Source organism: Silurus aristotelis, assembly GCF_946808225.1.
Source record: "Silurus aristotelis genome assembly, chromosome: 15".
Taxonomy (NCBI): domain Eukaryota; kingdom Metazoa; phylum Chordata; class Actinopteri; order Siluriformes; family Siluridae; genus Silurus; species Silurus aristotelis.
The window spans coordinates 12,865,165-12,882,144 of record NC_139588.1 but is presented as its reverse complement, the minus strand read 5'-3'; the positions used below and the strand labels follow the sequence as shown (position 1 = coordinate 12,882,144).

The 16,980-nt window shown below is 38.0% G+C and overlaps 1 protein-coding gene across 1 annotated transcript in view; it reads left to right on the top strand.

The window, feature by feature from the left end:
- napbb (N-ethylmaleimide-sensitive factor attachment protein, beta b) overlaps nucleotides 1–16,980 on the top strand; it is a 173,848-nt gene that overhangs the window by 36,611 nt on the left and 120,257 nt on the right. The window lies entirely within an intron of this gene.

Here is a 16,980-nt window from a genome sequence, read left to right as displayed (position 1 = left end):
AATATTTATATTTTTAACATAAATAAGCCGCACCTGTCTATAAGCCGTGTCTACACTTATGTACTTTACACAGGCTTTAACGAAAGACACGTTACACACGGTGTAACGGGTGAAATATGTTGCGCTTCCTTTAGCAGTATAGCGGTATTTTGGGAATAGCCTGCCAGAAGCGAGCTCTCCCTTTACCCTGACTCAACGCGTTACAATGGCTTGTATCTAAACAGTAGCTGACCAAGAAAGTCATTGTTCACTGTCTTCCTCCTTCCTTTCACAACTATTTCTCTCGGGAGTTTATCTTTTGGCATCGTCGTGTGTTTAAAAATCACCCGATGGAAGTTTTTTCTCCCGATGCCATGCAGCTCAGAACACAGGTGAGGTGCGTTTTTTCGTTTCCATTCGGAAATTTCATTGGTCTAATGCAATGGGGTTCAGTTTTTTGGCTTGAAGTTTGTGAAACCGGGAAAAACCAAGGAAAAATTCATAAATTAGTTTAAGCCGTGGGGTACAAAACGTGGGAAAAAAGTAGCGGCTTGTAGTCCGAAAAATACGGTAGGTCACCTTTATGTTTGGGTCCTTTTTTGGATGATCTATTTACACTTTTCAACTAGCCTGTTTTTTTTTTTTTTATATCTCATGTAGTCCCCTACTATATATAGACTGTATATATATATATATATATATATATATATATATATATATATATATATATATATATATATATAGACTGTATATATAGACTGTATATATATATATATATATATATATATATATATATATATATATATATATATATATATATATATATATATATATATATATTACATTTTGAAGTTTAGAAGAAACTTTGAAGTTATTATAAATGTATGTTTGCCATGTCTCAGCTTTTTAGGTTTTCCAGTCTAAAACGACACTGACATTTTTTTTGTCACATACTGTACATATTATAATGTTGTGTTTCTCTTTTGCATGTCTCTTCTGCAGACACATTTATTTTACATTTTAAAATTTGGTTATGCCACCTACATTGGTTGCCTATGCAACATCTTGATCAAAGCGCTATATTTATTATTTTAAAAACACACAGTAAAGTAGCAGTAGAGGTTTTAGACATGTTTTATAAGACTAACACCATTCACCACTGTGTTTCTAAAACTACCTTCTTAACCAACAGGATATTTGCAGGAAACTGCCAAAGCAACATTTTAAAGTAAATATAAACAAGAAAACATTTCTTGTTAAAGTAGAGTCAAAATATGTTACAGTTAGACTTATTTTCACAAAGTTTTTTGCACAAGTCTACCCAAAGTAAATTGGGATTATTTTGTATTTACTTTTCTTCTAAGGTAAGTTTTTCATGATCATTTCCAGGCAATGTGGCTTTTAATTTAAGAGAAATTTAGATTTCATTAGCCCGAATAAAGAATCTTATTCTAGACTATCCTTCCAGACTTTATATGATTTTCATCCAGTAATATCATCAATCATGTGCTCACTGCTCTGCTCACTGCTCAGTGTCAATAAAAACCGAAGGGCATTTACTGACCTTTAATGTAACAATTCTGCAAATGACAAATTTGGTTTAGTCATAGCTTAACAATATGTAAGCTGATGTATAAAATATTAAATGGTACATGCACATCAGCTAAAGAAAATGCTATCTCTGACGTTAGTGCTCTAATGAAGAATATCACTTAAGCAGGATGAAGTGAAGTACTGGTAGCTTGTTTCCATTGGAGAGGACTGGAATGTGACTTTTGCCCATTAACCCTGAGAGAAGTTAATAGAACCATCGCGCCAATGCTTGATGTAGCCATGATCAATTGTTGGAGATGACATGAACTCTCCTAGGACACGTGTAAAGGCAGAGCACATCACATGCACACTTTAATCCGTTCTGTGTAATTGAATTAGGTGAAAGGAATGTGCTTGGACTCCCCTCTTTCTGCACCACTGCAAGACTTCTTGGGCTGCAAGTCGAAGGAATCAATCTGACATAGCGTCAAAAGCCCAGATCAATTCCTGTTCATGCGTTAAGCAGTCCAGAGTGGAAGGGTGGAATTCTAGTCCAAATGTAATTTACCGAACAGCAGTCAAGGGTGAGTAATGTGACAGGAAGGATGGTGATTAAAATGGCTTTTACATGACTGGAGCACGCCCGAGGAAAGATGCCAGATTTATTGCCAGCAGTTGAGGACGTAAAGCTTTCTCGTGTTTTTTTTCCTCCCTCGACCCCCTTCCCCACCTCACAGACACTTGCATCTTGGCCGATTACTGGGTTTCTCATTCTGAACTAAGCCTTGCATCATGTCTAGATAAACGAGACAAATAAGAGACATACAGGATTGGTTGTGGCAACCTACTCCTGGCATTAGTGGAACTCTCAAAGCAATATTTTTTCCTTTTAATGGCTTTGCTGCCTCCCCCCTACTTTTAAGAGAGATGATGTGAATGTCTGTAACAGTATAAAAACATACATTTACATTAGTTTCAGCACACTAGGAAAAGACAAGGTGTGAACTTCAGCTGTATTTCAGCCTGAAGTCATTTTGAAGAACGACGTGCAGCACTATGAATTTTGTTCAAAGCGAGGGATAAAAACTGTATAGATAAATTCTGTTGGTCCAGTGGGTGAAGCATAGAAGTCTTAAATCCATTGCGTATTTCGGGGTTGCAGATACTTGCTAAAGCTAGTAATTCATGAAAACCAAGCAGTCATTTTTTCACTATTGGCTTGACAATTGTTAAGACCACAAGTTTAAGTATGATGAAAGACTTTAGATGTAATGAGTCATAAAAACATTGCTTGTCACCACCAGCATTTTGAATTTTTTCATCTCAGCAGCAGGCAATGAGATGAATATTCCCCTTTTTTTTCCTTTAGGGAGTATGAGTTGTCCTGTGTGATTTATTCCAGCATGAGTAAGAAACGAGTGGCTGTTGAGGGACTCCACAAATGTGCCTGTGCCGATCAGTGTTGGAGGTCTTTTTCTGCTGGCATGCTGTACTGTGGTCAGGTCTGTAATAACTTGGGCTATATACCATCATCTGCTTCATGTTGTTTTTGTGCAACACAGGCCATTTTGGGGCCACTAAAATTCCTGTCCTGATCATGTTCTCTTGTGGTTTGGAAGTGCTTCAAGAAAAGGATTTTGAGGTTGTTTTATGAAGGATGCAAATGTTTTAAATTGTACATGTGAACACCATCACAGAAGAATGTGAGAATGGGAAAGAATTTCCACATTGTAATTCACCTAACATTGATTGAAAGTGATAATGAGTACATTCATTTTCTAACCTGATGCACGTCCAATTCTCTTGAACCTGATGTCATGTTTTGCTTTGCAAAAAATGTTATTCATGGGCACTCATGTGAGCGGTAATCCGGAAATGGGCCTTTTTGCATTTTTAATACAAGAATGTTATTGTCGAACACAAACACCTCAGCACAAAAACAGATATGTTATGAATCACTGTACAACTGACTAGCAGTTGGTGATTATGGCAAAAAAAAAAAATACTAATGCTAAGATTTCTTCACAATATACAGTGTACAATGAACAACAAAAAAAGATCCCCATATAATAGAAAATTTCACAATAGTGTTAAAACCAATCATTGTGAGTCTGCAGGTTCAAATCCTGACAATACCATATCCATCAGTGGTTAAGATCCAAAAGAGCAAATGTGCTTATTGACGGAGGTCAGAAAAAAATTAAATGAAATGATTGGTACACAGCTAGGTTGTGTGTACACTTTGCAAGCACCTTGCAAGCCACTAATAGCAATATAGAAAGTGACTGTAAAACTGTGATTGGGCAGAAGTCTAAATACTTAAGCTGGAGTTCTGTACAGCTCCTGCTTTGTGCTAGACAGCCAGGCCTCCTCAATTAAGAGTCATGGATAGGAGTGTTTTGTAGTTGTAGTCTGGAGACAGAGACGAGATGGGTGAGGAAACTCACAAGGCATGAATGGGAAAGATAGTATTTAACACATTGTCCCATACATCCCTAACAAAATTCCACCATTCAATCAAGGATTTTCTTGTTAGTACTATTGGCATCTCTGGCTCTGACAGTACAGTAAATCAAGCTGCTAGAAGCATCAACACCAGTTCATTATGTGTAGCAGTATACAGTGACTGCAATTAGGGAACATAATTGCAACATGTTTTTTTTTGTTTGTTTTTTTTTACAATGTTGTTATAACACAGTTTTGTGTTTAATGTAAAACAGCCCTTTAGAATGCATGGAAGTAAGGCGTGGGCTCACCATACCCATACTAGATACATTGAACAGTCCTGCATTGTCCTGCGTGCAATACTCAGAATGCTGAATTATCATTCGAATCCAAAAGAAACGTTCCAATGAATGCATGTGTTGCAGAATTAGGCCAAGACACAGTGTGCATAAACACACACTCAGAAACCTCTCAGTTTCTGGATGCCCTTTAAGACAAGTCTCAAAACAAGTGCACTTCAAATCCCTACAGACCCAAAAACTAAAGCCTTATCACAATGTCTTAGTCAGCTGGTTCAAAACCTTAACAGACACGAACATAGACCATGCACAGACCAATATTGCTACTCAGTACACAGGATCCCTTGTTACAGACAGATTCAGTCTTAATGTACTTGGCTTTGCCAAAGGGCAAGTGGCCAGAGGCAAGTCCAGTGCAAGTTATCAAGTTATCTTCTCAGTGGAAGGGTCTGCAGTAATTTTTGCCTCCTAGACAGTAGATGGCAACCCAGTGGCATACATTTTATTAATGGCAAGCCTACAATGTATATCTCTGGCCCCCACACTTACACTTGATCCATGAGGTTAATACTGGTGCTTCTGCAGGTCTCATGATTGCTAGAGTTATTGTTATTTGTTAGTGTTATTTTCGGATACCAGAAAAAGAATAAAATTGGTTTGATCCTGTAGCAAACAAATAGATTTGGAATTGGTTTTACAAAGTTTTTTCTAAATATGTAAATTATATGAAGGTTATACAGTTCATATAAGGATAGATCTTTTTTCATTTATTTATATTTTTGCAACTTGTGTTTTTTTAATAAAAGCTACAGATTTTGGTTTTTTTAGCTAAGAATGTTGGAAGTGATTCAATATTTAAAAATAAATATAAAGCATAGTTTTTTTAAGGAAAACATATTGGGTGGAAAACGATATCTGCTGATATGCAAGGTTTCAACATTGTGCCATCTCAAACTATTATTACAGCTATGAATATGTGTATATTTATATATATTCATATTATAAACATTTTTATATTACAGATATATAGTACAGCTTTATGGGATCACAACCTTTGGGTTTTAATTAAAAGTTGGATGCAGCTAACTTTATATTGCCTCCCTGCCCTGAAGCCTCACACTAAAATGTAGACAGAAGTGTCAGATTCTGAACACCAACACCCTGCAGTGCTATTCCCGTGCATATTGGAATGGCTGCTGTGTTTAAGTGTAAAAATAAGCCCTGATGTGTACTGTGGACCTCTACTGCAACCTGTAAACTCAGCTACCAAAAGAAAGCAAGAGAGAGAGAGACACAGACAGAGAGAAAGAGGGTCACAGTGGAAACTCTGACTCATCTGCTCCACATTGCCACTCTGATCCCAAATCAATTTAGCATTGAGTCAACACAGGACTTCCTCTCTCTCTCTCTCTCTCTCTCTCTCTCTCTCTCTCTCTCTCTCTCTCTCTCTCTCTCTCTCTCTCCCTCTCGCTCTCTATCTCACTCTCACTCTCACTCGCTCTCACTCTCTCTTGCACTAAACCTGTGTGTGAGTGTGTGTTTCTGTGTGATAGATTTAAAGATAGATTTTTCCCCCCACAGCTCTCAGCATAAGGACAATTCTCTTTGCATGTTAGCGGGCAATCATGCTTTCTGAGCAGTTCATCTACACCCACATACGACCTGTTCATTCTGCGGCGACTGTGAAAGACAGTAATCTTTTAATCTCTTCTTGTGATGACTGGGAGCTTGTTTCTCTTCCAACCCACATAGCATGCAGTGCCTTGCATAAGTTTTCACCCTCATTAGGCTTTTGCACACTTTGTAGTGTTACAAAAAAACCTGAATCTGAAATGGACTTGTATAAATATTCACACTCCCTAAACTCTTGGTTGCTTTCCTTATTAACACCCTTCTTCTCCCTCACTGACTTTTGGTGAATGGAGTCTAATTTGTCCCAAATTTGTAAAAATTTTGTAAACCAACTCCTGGTTGATACTTTTCCCAGCACTGCTGTTTTGAAATTTTGGGTGAATACTAATGCAATTGTCACTTTTACATTTTTGAAACTTTTTTCACTTTTGTAGCCTGGGCTATTTTTTCAAGACACTGTAGGTATATATTGGTATGGGGATTGTGGGGAACGTGTGTGTGTGTGTGTGTGTGTGTGTGTGTGTGTGTGTGTGTGTGTGTGTGTGTGTGTGTGTGTGTGTGTTTGTGTTGTATTTGAGCATGCATGTAGTGGAGGGCCTTTAACAAACATATAGTATATACACAATTTATTTATAATTATGTCACATGAAAATGATCGAAGGGTTATTCTAAGAATTTAAAAAAATTTTTATTATACATATAGAATTGGGTTAACAACCTTTTTGATCGAATTTTGTCTTTGCTTTACAGTACAAGCCACACCCAGAAGAAATTTTCTAACCTGTGGAGTGCTGCATCTTTCTCTGAAATGCAGATGTTTTCCAATTGTGCAGGTACCACAAATTTAATGAAAAAATCATAACTGTACATAATACTAGCCTACTATATAGTAGTTTAGAATGTGGTTTGGGAAATGCTCCAAGTATTGATGAATCAAGATATACATTTCTAGTATTGTTGCTGTGTTTGAAGGTGTACACAAGTTTAATAGCTTTCCTTAAATTAATGAATAAAAGGCTCGAAAACTGGAATCTTACTCAATATAACCCACTTTTAAATGCATAACTACTGCAAACACGTTAGCCTAACTTCTCTACACCTGAAACTGATCCCTCTTAAAAAATAATATCAGCTGATTTCACTCATGTTGGGTTTGTTTACGCTCTCACACACTTTCATTCCCCCGGTTGCTTCGGATTTGTATAAATGCCTCTCATTCAGTGCTTTATATAAATATAACTGCATCGTGTAAATTTAGCGATGGTGTTTCTACATAAGTACTGTCTCTGACCTAATTTCATTACTAGCTGACCTTAGAACAGCAATGCATACCCTCAAATGTTAATTGCTGATAGGTGTCAGCCAGTGTGGTTTGCGCTCAGTAGATGTTGAATCAGAGGTAGGTGGATCATGAATGCTTCATAATGAGAGAGATGTGTGAATGTGGGCGCGCTGACTCTAAATGTGTGGGCTGAGGTGACAAGTGCTGAAAATAAACACGGGGGATTTCTCACTGGCATTTCAAAGGTGTCTGTATGTTCTCACACTAATGCTCTTTTTTTGTTGTTTGTTTAAATATTTAGATCATGTAGCTTTACTTGTGTTTTTTTTTTATATATATTTTTAAAAATAGTTCCACTGCAACTGTAGAAATAAGCACAAGACCTATATTTTAAAAATAGTCAGAGAGTGGTCTTGCACTCCGATGTATATGCACGACATACACACATATGCTTCTTTACAATGGAAGGTGAAGGGTTTAAACTCAGGGAACAAAAATACAGGTCACAGTGACCTATCGTGAGGGTTTTGAAATAGGAGTGCGGTGACTGTGTTTAGATAAGATGTGCCCCACATGCCTGAGCTCCTGCAGTTCAGAGATATGTGCATGACTCTTGAGACTGATTCTGCTACCTCTGTGCGTGATATATAAATCCTCTTATACAATATAGGCATGATGGTGCACCGATAAGTTGAGAAAGGTTTCTGCTTGATTTGGCTGTGAAGGTGACAGAGATAGGTTGGTTTATTTCTTGGCTTTTTGTTGCCTGCAATACCAGCGCTCGAATTGATGATCAGGAATATCATAAAAATTAAATGACAGCATATGCATTATGCCAACTATATAAGTGCAAAGGATCCTGCAGCAATAAATTATTTATAAAGTATGCATACAGAATGTATAGTCAGTGTGCAAGCCTTCGTCCACATAACTTTAAAATTTATGTTTACAAGGAAAGCAAATTAATATTTAACCAACATGTAAAATCTAAACGTTAAAAGGCACGTCATAGGCGTCTGGAAATGCAGCGAGTGTAAGGCCTGACTGTGTGTAATCAAAAGAGAAGGAATCAGGTTTAAACCTCCAGCCGGTGCTGATAATCCCCCGTGTACAAATGCCATTTGCAATCAAGAGACATGATAATGTGACCTAAAATGGTCACCTGCTGATAACATTTACCCATTCCTGTTGCCAGTGCAATCAAATAGTAGAACAGAGTTTCAGCTGCAGCTTCCTGTATCAATACCATCAACATTTTATAATCATTTTGGACAAGAGTGTTGGTGATTAGCTACAGTACCTGGAGTGCATGTTGAACTCACATATACAAGGCTTGGTGTGCATTCCTAACTCCCAAGCATTACATGGGAAGTGTATTACCGTAGTCATTTGGAGAAGGATTACACTTTTGCAAAGCAGGCACCCTTGGTAGAGCATTTTGAGAATGGAAGCTGCCTGCAGTCTAGGATGAATCATCCCCATTGATGAGGAGCTAAGCAATCAATTTCACATCAGGCATAAGGGGAAGAGCCATCTCTCCCACTAAGCCACACACACACACACACACACACACACACACACACACACACACACACACACACACACACACACACACACACACACACACACACACACACACACACACACACACAAGCAATCTCTATCAGTCTAGATTCCATCAGGTTATCATTTTTATACTAGCACCCTGGAAGAAATCTCTACATGTGTCTTTTGTCTTTTGGCACAAATTGCAAAAAAAAAAAGATGGAATTTATTCATTATAGGTATTTTTTAGAAGCAATGGAAACATGCTCATATACCCTATCGCAGATGTGTCACAAACCTTCTTCCCAGTCATTACGCAGAGCGTAAACTATGGAAGATATTATTCATCATGTCGAGATTTGGGTGGTCTAGTTTGGGTTTGTGAGATACTTAAGTTCTGAGTCAGATGTCAAAAAGCAGGCCCGTTTTAAATACACTCCACATTTATTGTCTTTTTTTTCTTTGTCTGAATGGAGTAACATTATTATTACTTCCATTTGTCTTGTGCTTGCATAATCTCGATAATCAAATTTTCAAAACGGCAAAGCACACGTTTACGGTAATGCCTTAATCCTAATATGCCACGGTGTCACATTTAATTAATTGCTATTTAATGAAGAAAATTAGCAATCACTGATATGGTGAAGCTGTGTCTAAGAGATGATTATGGAGCAGTTTAAACTCTTTTCGAATATAAGTTGCTTTCATATATGCTTGTTAAATCTATAACACTGACTATATAGTTTACATTTTGAGGAAGAAAATGTGAGATAAACATCAAAGTTAGCTGGTCAGCTTGTCACCAACAAAAGACGAACATGATGTCAATATTTTTCCCCACTTTGAACCTTGAATGAACAGAGGTTGAAATTGTCATTTTGAGCATTTCCAAGGAAATTAACTTGGTTAATTAATGTTAAATGTAACTTGAAAACTATTCAAAATGTTTGATGTGCCATTCTTTGATTCATTGCTAACATATAGCTGTGCTATGTGATGGATAAAAGTCTATGCTGTTTAAAAAGCAATCTAAATTTATTTTTAACAGAATGAAGTATATTAAGATTATGTTAAGCCCTTTCACCTGCAATTCCCAAATCAGCTGGCACGTGTCTGCTGGTTTGACTAGTAGTCATAATTTTAATCCTTAAATCCAAAAAAGAATCAAGAATTAGCACTGTAATTATGTTAGCTTTGTGAATCTCCTGCTATTACTATTATTCTAATTTAGCATTCTATTTTATTCTACATTCTATAATTACACTAGGATGTGGTGCAGTTAAAGACCAAAGAATATGGATGGATTCCTGGATATATGCCTGGAATCCATTTCCTTAAGTCCCTTGTGCACTGACATCAACCATCTAAGAGCGATAATGCCATGTGAGCTCAAAGCTTTATCGGATTTTGATAGCAATCATTTAGAATTTCTCTACATCCACACACAGCAAATTGTTCTAGTACAACTTTTGCCAAGTAATAAACAAATGATCCATTTCTTAACTTTTTCGCTCCATGGCTTTTATTAGCTTTTTTTTTTTTTTTTTGTCATTTTTTCATTTCATGTTCATTTGAAATTTAAATAAAGGATCGTTCTTGACTGACCCAGGTGTGTATTTGCTATTATTAGTTAACTAGTTGCAAGAAGGTTAGATTAATGATTTCTGTTAGATGCACTGCTCATAAGGATCACTATGTGCTTTTTAAAAATAGCAAGAGGGTGACAATAAAGGATGGCAACATCACAGCTGATAAAATTTTTTTCCAGGTGCTGCAATTTAAAAATATTTTGATCATCAAAATATATTTCTGCAGTTGACCCCATTTTTTGTCATGCAAGTTATGAAAACAGATTATGTATCCAGAATACACAGAATCTATCCAGAGAACATGCTGTAGAGTAACCTACTTAGACTTTTCAGGTTGTTCATTCTAAAAATGTAGCACAGTGGTCTTTTTTCACATTTAGATATATACATTTAGTATATAAATACAGCGATACCCTGGAACTGGCGGGGGTTACGTTCTAAGACCCCCTGCGAGTTATGAAAATCCGCACATTTTGGACTGCCCTTATGGGCCCTTAGTAAATTCATCAAGATATTATGTCACTTTAATACAGTAATGTGTTTGAAAAAGCAATATGAAATTTGTTAGTGAAAACAAAGTTTAAAATGTGATTCCTAATGTTTCTGAACATTCGGTCATGCTGCGGATTCCCGCAAACAGACCCCTTTCATAATGCATTGCATCTTTGGATTTAGAAGCATGGCCAATCTTGAATGCAAAAAATAGATATTTTGTTTGAACTTTGGGAGTAAAATCGTATATTTTGACTGTAAGACATCTTCTGTGTAATGTAGGTAGGAGCTGGGTCTGAAGAATGTGTCAAAGACTTGTGAGTTTAGTCTGATGGAGAAGGTATTACACTACTTCCTCTGCTGGCTTGAAAAGGGGAAATTCCTGTGGAATGACAAGTGCATAAAGGAGCACATCAAAGGCTGGGGGAGAGAAACACTATCATGGCATTTGCAATCACTGTCAGAGCAGGAACAAAATTCTAATTATCGAATGAAATTCTAAAAACTTATATAGTTTTAAAAAAAAAAGTTTTTATATAAAACTTATATAGTCTCTTACAGGTTTGGATAATGCTCCTTATCATACACAATTGTGTAAAATGTGTAAAATCACGCAGTCAACCACATGCTTGTCTTTCAGGAACTAGTAATTCTTAGGTATTTCAATGTTTCTTTCAAGGTTTCTTTTTGGTCTACATTCTGGTACCTGTGAAATCAAAGCATCAAACACTTTCAGAGAAAAGCTTGCAGCGATTGCACAAGTTCAATCTCGACATGAAATGTACGATTAGTTTTAGATCTCTGGTGTTTTGATACTCATTACTACAGGGAAACAAATATATATTATTATGGAAGTAATAGTTATTATTTTGCAAGTTACGTAAAATGGTTATTATATATTTTTTATTTAATTACTGTGATCATGTGAATAATGGTGACTGTGTATGAATTTGTAAGAGTCTTCCTCATATTCTGAGCTGCATTCAGCAATGCCAACAATACAATTCTGTCTGCATGTCAGATCAATAAGGGTGGTGCTTTTGGTGAACTCTACTCATCAGAATGGGAGTCAGGGGTCGTCTTGCGGTTACTACAATGAGGACAAGAGCAGCCGCAAAATGACTCCCATTTCCATTATGTGACCAATATAGGCATTGGACAATACTATTGATTTGGATACTCTGTGGTCAGTCATCGGGCGTTACAAATCAGGTGCAATCACAGCAGTATGAAAAACGTTTGCCAATGACACGACCGTGGTGGGTCTCATCATCAAAAACGACGAGTCAGCTTACAGAGAGGCGGTGCACCATTTAACAGCCTGGTGTGGAGCCAACAACCTGTCTCTGAACGTTGATAAAACCAAAGATATGGTTGTGGAGATCGTCAAGAGCACCAAATTCCTTGGTGTTCATCTGGCGGATAACCTCACCTGGTCACTCAACACCAGCTCCATCACTAAGAAAGCCCAGCAGCGTCTCTACTTCCTGAGAAGGCTGAGGAAAGCTCATCTCCCTCCCCCGATCCTGACCATGTTCTACAGAGGGACCATTGAGAGCATCCTGAGAAGCTGCATCACTGCCTGGTTTGGGAACTGCCCCTTCTTGGATCGCAAGACCCTACAGAGGATAGTGAGGACAGCTGAGAAGATCATCGGAGGCTCTCTCCCCTCTATCATGGACATTTACACCACACGCTGCATCCGCAAAGCCAACAGCATTGTGGACGACCCCACACACCCATCACACACACTCTTCACCCTCCTGCCATCAGGAAAGCGGTTCCGAAGCATTCGGGCCGTCACATCCAGACTTTGTTACAGCTTTTTCCCGCAAGCCATCAGGCTTCTTAATACACAGAACTGAAATGGAACTCTCTCTCACTTTACCCCCCTCCACACACACACACACACACACACACACACACACACACACACACTCACTCACTCAACTGTGTGTTACCGAACTGTACAACCTGAACTTAACACACACACTCATTACTTATCTCAATACATTCCACCACCATTTATTTATTTTTATTTATGCTCAACCATATTACACTGTTTACATGCTGGTTTTTTTGCACCACTTGACTGCTGCTACTGCTGTTTTTGCACAGCATTGAGTTTGTTTACATATAATCTTGGTTATAGTTTTTATAGTTCTTTTTGCACAGTTTTTCAGAGTATACAGTAGGTTTACTGGTCGGCGCTATCTTGTGTTATGTGTATTGTCTTGTGTTGTCTAGGTTGCACTCGATGCACTTTATGTAGCTTTGTGTTATGTTGTAGCTCTATGTTGTTTAGTGTAGCACCAGGGTTCTGGAGGAACGTTGTTTAATTTTTACTGTGTATCACTGTGTATAGTAAAAATGACAATAAAAGCCTCTTGACCTGCCTTGACTTGAAAAAAAGTAAATCTTTGCCATGTTTCATTTCCATTACGTGTCCCTTTTATAAATTTGAAAAAGTAAAACAATACATTGTGGTCTCCAAAAGGTTAACCAAAGGATCTAATTTGAGACACTTTTGAGTGAAGGGGTGTTTCTTTGAAGAATATTTTGTAATAAGGCAAAGATCAATGGCAGTGAGTGCTCGGTGGGTTGCAGTGCAGCTGTGGGTGTCTGCCACCTGTGTTGTCATAGGAAATGCCACACCAACAGTGCTTCAAAAGAGTGAGAGTCACAAAGATAAAGTGTGATAAAGGTGTGTTTCCCTGTGCTTCCTGTAAGGCAGATAAAGAGAGATCATTGATGCTTGATGCATTACTAGAGCAGCACAATAAAACAGTGAGCAGCTGAGCTGTCTGCTCTGCCTAATTAACTGTTTTATTCAGATTGCTGCATGCACGACTGGCAATAAACCTGTAATTAAAAGAAGCATGAATATGCCAAGCTGCATTCGAGAAAATCATTTGCTGTTTCTTTTTTTCTTCTTAAGGGTTGTCATGCCTGTCTGGATTTGTTCTGGCCATGCAGCCATCATTCCCTGCTTACATATTACTGTTGCAAGACCGTGTATTGCATAACAGAAAAACACCAAACAGAAACAGGACCTTTGACCAGAACAGCACACATATTTGACATTACTTATGTTTATGGCCGTACATGGAGTTATTCCAAGTGAATGGATGTATGTTGCCATAGCAGCAGTATTGGCAAATGTGTATTGGCAGCAGTAGATTTTGAATGTGTAATTCAATGGCCGTACAACATAGTGATTAAGCTTTTGCGATTGGCACTCAGCTAAATTATGACTCCCATAGCCTGGAGTGACAAAACAATAAATGCTTATATTGTACAGTTCAACAGTTCAAATCTAGGAACAGCCAGAGTTGTAGAACAAGAAAGAAACATAATAGAATGAAGGACCCCTGAAGAAAAAAAGTTTTTTTGTCATATAAAATCTAGACACTATTTGCCCTTCCCCCAGGGCAGTCACCCAGCCCCTTTAAATTTGAGCAAAACTCTGCCCTTGACAAGTATCAAATTTTCATTTGCAGAGGATTTCACCTTTGCTGAATTTGCATAAGGTTATTAGGGCAAATGGCTAGAATATGTTAATACAGTCTCCAGCTATGAAGTGTAAGTAAAAGAGTAATGTTCCTTTGGCCTTCCGGATCTGAAAGCAGGTCACTGCACATCACCCGACCCAACAGTTTTTCATCTTGGCTACAAATCTCTTCTATTTCCTCACAGGCAGCAGCACTGAGAGGGGTGACTGACATTGCCAGAAATGGCTGATTAAGATTTTAGCCATCCAACTGACCTTTGAAGACTTTTGGCATAAGAGTGTCTAGCTTCCAGGCAATCTGCCACTGTAATCTGGCTCAGTCTCGTCTTCACACTCTGTTCTCTTTGATTTTCTCCAATTTGTATAACCAAGACTGTTATAAATTACTCAAAAGTGAGATAAAGTGACATTTGCTTGTTCTGAGATGATTAAAGGCTTGTCAATAAAATAGCATTTCCATTTAATGCTTTTATTATTATTATTCTGCTGGTGGAAACAATAGTGGATTGTATTACCAAAATCGCCACAGTAATGTGTAACCTATCCCAAATCAGCTCTCATCCTGATGTTTGTCATCCACATTATAGGAGATTATAAAGCTGAATCATTTTGGATCCAGGTCTGAGAAATAGGTCAAACCAGACCTGGAAAGTGTTGACCTATTTCAGGGTAGAACTGGTCAAGTTTGAAACGTAACGGAAGGGAGGGGTGTGTGTGGGCGTATTTTGATCTACAACTACTCAGGAAAGTAAAGCACAGAAAAAAAAGAGCATTTTGTGCAGCAGATACATTTTCATAAAGCGTGGGTACAATGAGGCCATGAATCCCGTGAGAAACCCTGCAAGTTCTATGTCTTGCCGGGGGAGGAAGCTGATTCAAATGAACAGCCTCGCCTGTGTCTCTGTTCCAGCTGTGTGCATTCTGTCCGACACCCCACATTCCCGAACAGCAATTGCTCAATCCTTCACCTTCCTCCTCCCCCTCAAGTGTTGCTCAGGGACGCAGTTCAGTTTAAGAGCTGCTTGGGCAGCACACATCTGCAGGTATAGTAAACTATAGGCTTAAAGGGAAGAAAAGAAATATATTCAGAATATCGTTGTACTATACTGTTAGACTGCACTACTGTACACAGAAAGTTCAGCAAATGCGTAAACACTACACTGGAAACATCCAACCAGAAAAAATGAGCCATTATTGATTGTCTAATGGAGTTTATAAATATGTCTCACAGCTTTTCATGCACTACTACACACTATGAAGGACTCTGTGTATTGACCAATACATAAACACACTTCCTCAGGCCACAGTCTCACTTTACAGACTCTTCCAGGTCACACTACCCTCTATTGTACAAACACAAGTACAGACACACACAATCACACTTCTTAGAAATTCTCTGAAATTACCAGCTCACATTGTTAAACAGTACACAATAGAGACCATTACAAACTGCCAACAGAAACCAAATGAATTGCGTAACACCACTGGCTTAAGCAATAAATATCACGAAACACTGTTTAAGCACTGTACGTACACTCACTATTGCTTCACTGTAGCCACTGTATAGTTATAAAACAAGGGCAAATTAATAATTCAAATACATAAAAAAAGTCAGCTGAGACCTTTAACCTTGTCAGATGAGCCCACGTTTCAATGACTTTGTTTTTTGCTTATCTGTCTAGAACAGAGACAGTAAAGGGTCCACATTCAGACGGCGGTCTGAATGTGGACCCTGCAAAGTGTTTCAGCAGACTGAACTGAGCACTTGGGGGGGAAAAGACTGTAATCTAGACTGTGACTAGCTACTAAAGGTGTTAGATCAGAAAAAGGCTTTGTTTTCACAGATCTTTGATTTTATTTAGAGAACTAACAGCACTCTTTTTTTTTTTTAGGTCTTTAAAGATGAACTTATAATTTGGGGGTATATGGTGCTGGTCAAAAAAATGTTTTAAAGCACTGCTGCAAAAGAAATTGGCTTTATTTATAGACACAAATGAATAACTCATGATTAAGAATTAAATGGTGACTGTTCTTGCCATTCTTGCCAGTCATGTTAATTGCTTAATTGCTCCTTAACTGTAAACCAGGAATCTTACATAACTGGACGTTCACTAATATAAATCAAATACTTCTGGTCTATGGCATGTATAGAATGTGAAACCAGAATTCTCCAAAATACCATTTCATCCTGTTTAAAATGTACACCAACCAGGCATGTCTTTATGGACACTGATCAGACATAACATTATGACCACCTGCCTAATATTGTGTTGGTCCCCTTTTTTGCTGCGATAACAGTCCTGACCCATAGAGCATTAACAGCATTAACTTCTTTAGCAACTTAATCTATAGTAGCTCGTCTGTTGGATCAGACCACCTGGGCCAGACTTTGCTCTCCACTGTTCCTACCTTGGACCACTTTTGATAGATCGTGACCACTGCAGACCAGGAACACCCCACGAGAGATGCAGTTTTGGAGATTTTCTGACCCAGTTGTCTAGCCATCACAATTTGGCCCTTGTGAAACTAGCTCAAATCCTTACACTTGCCCATTTTTCCTGCTTCTAACATCAACTTCATAGACAATCATTTACTAACAGGTACCATGATGAAGAGATAAACAGTTATTCACTTCACTGGTCATAATGTTATGCCTGGTCGGTGTATGTGTTT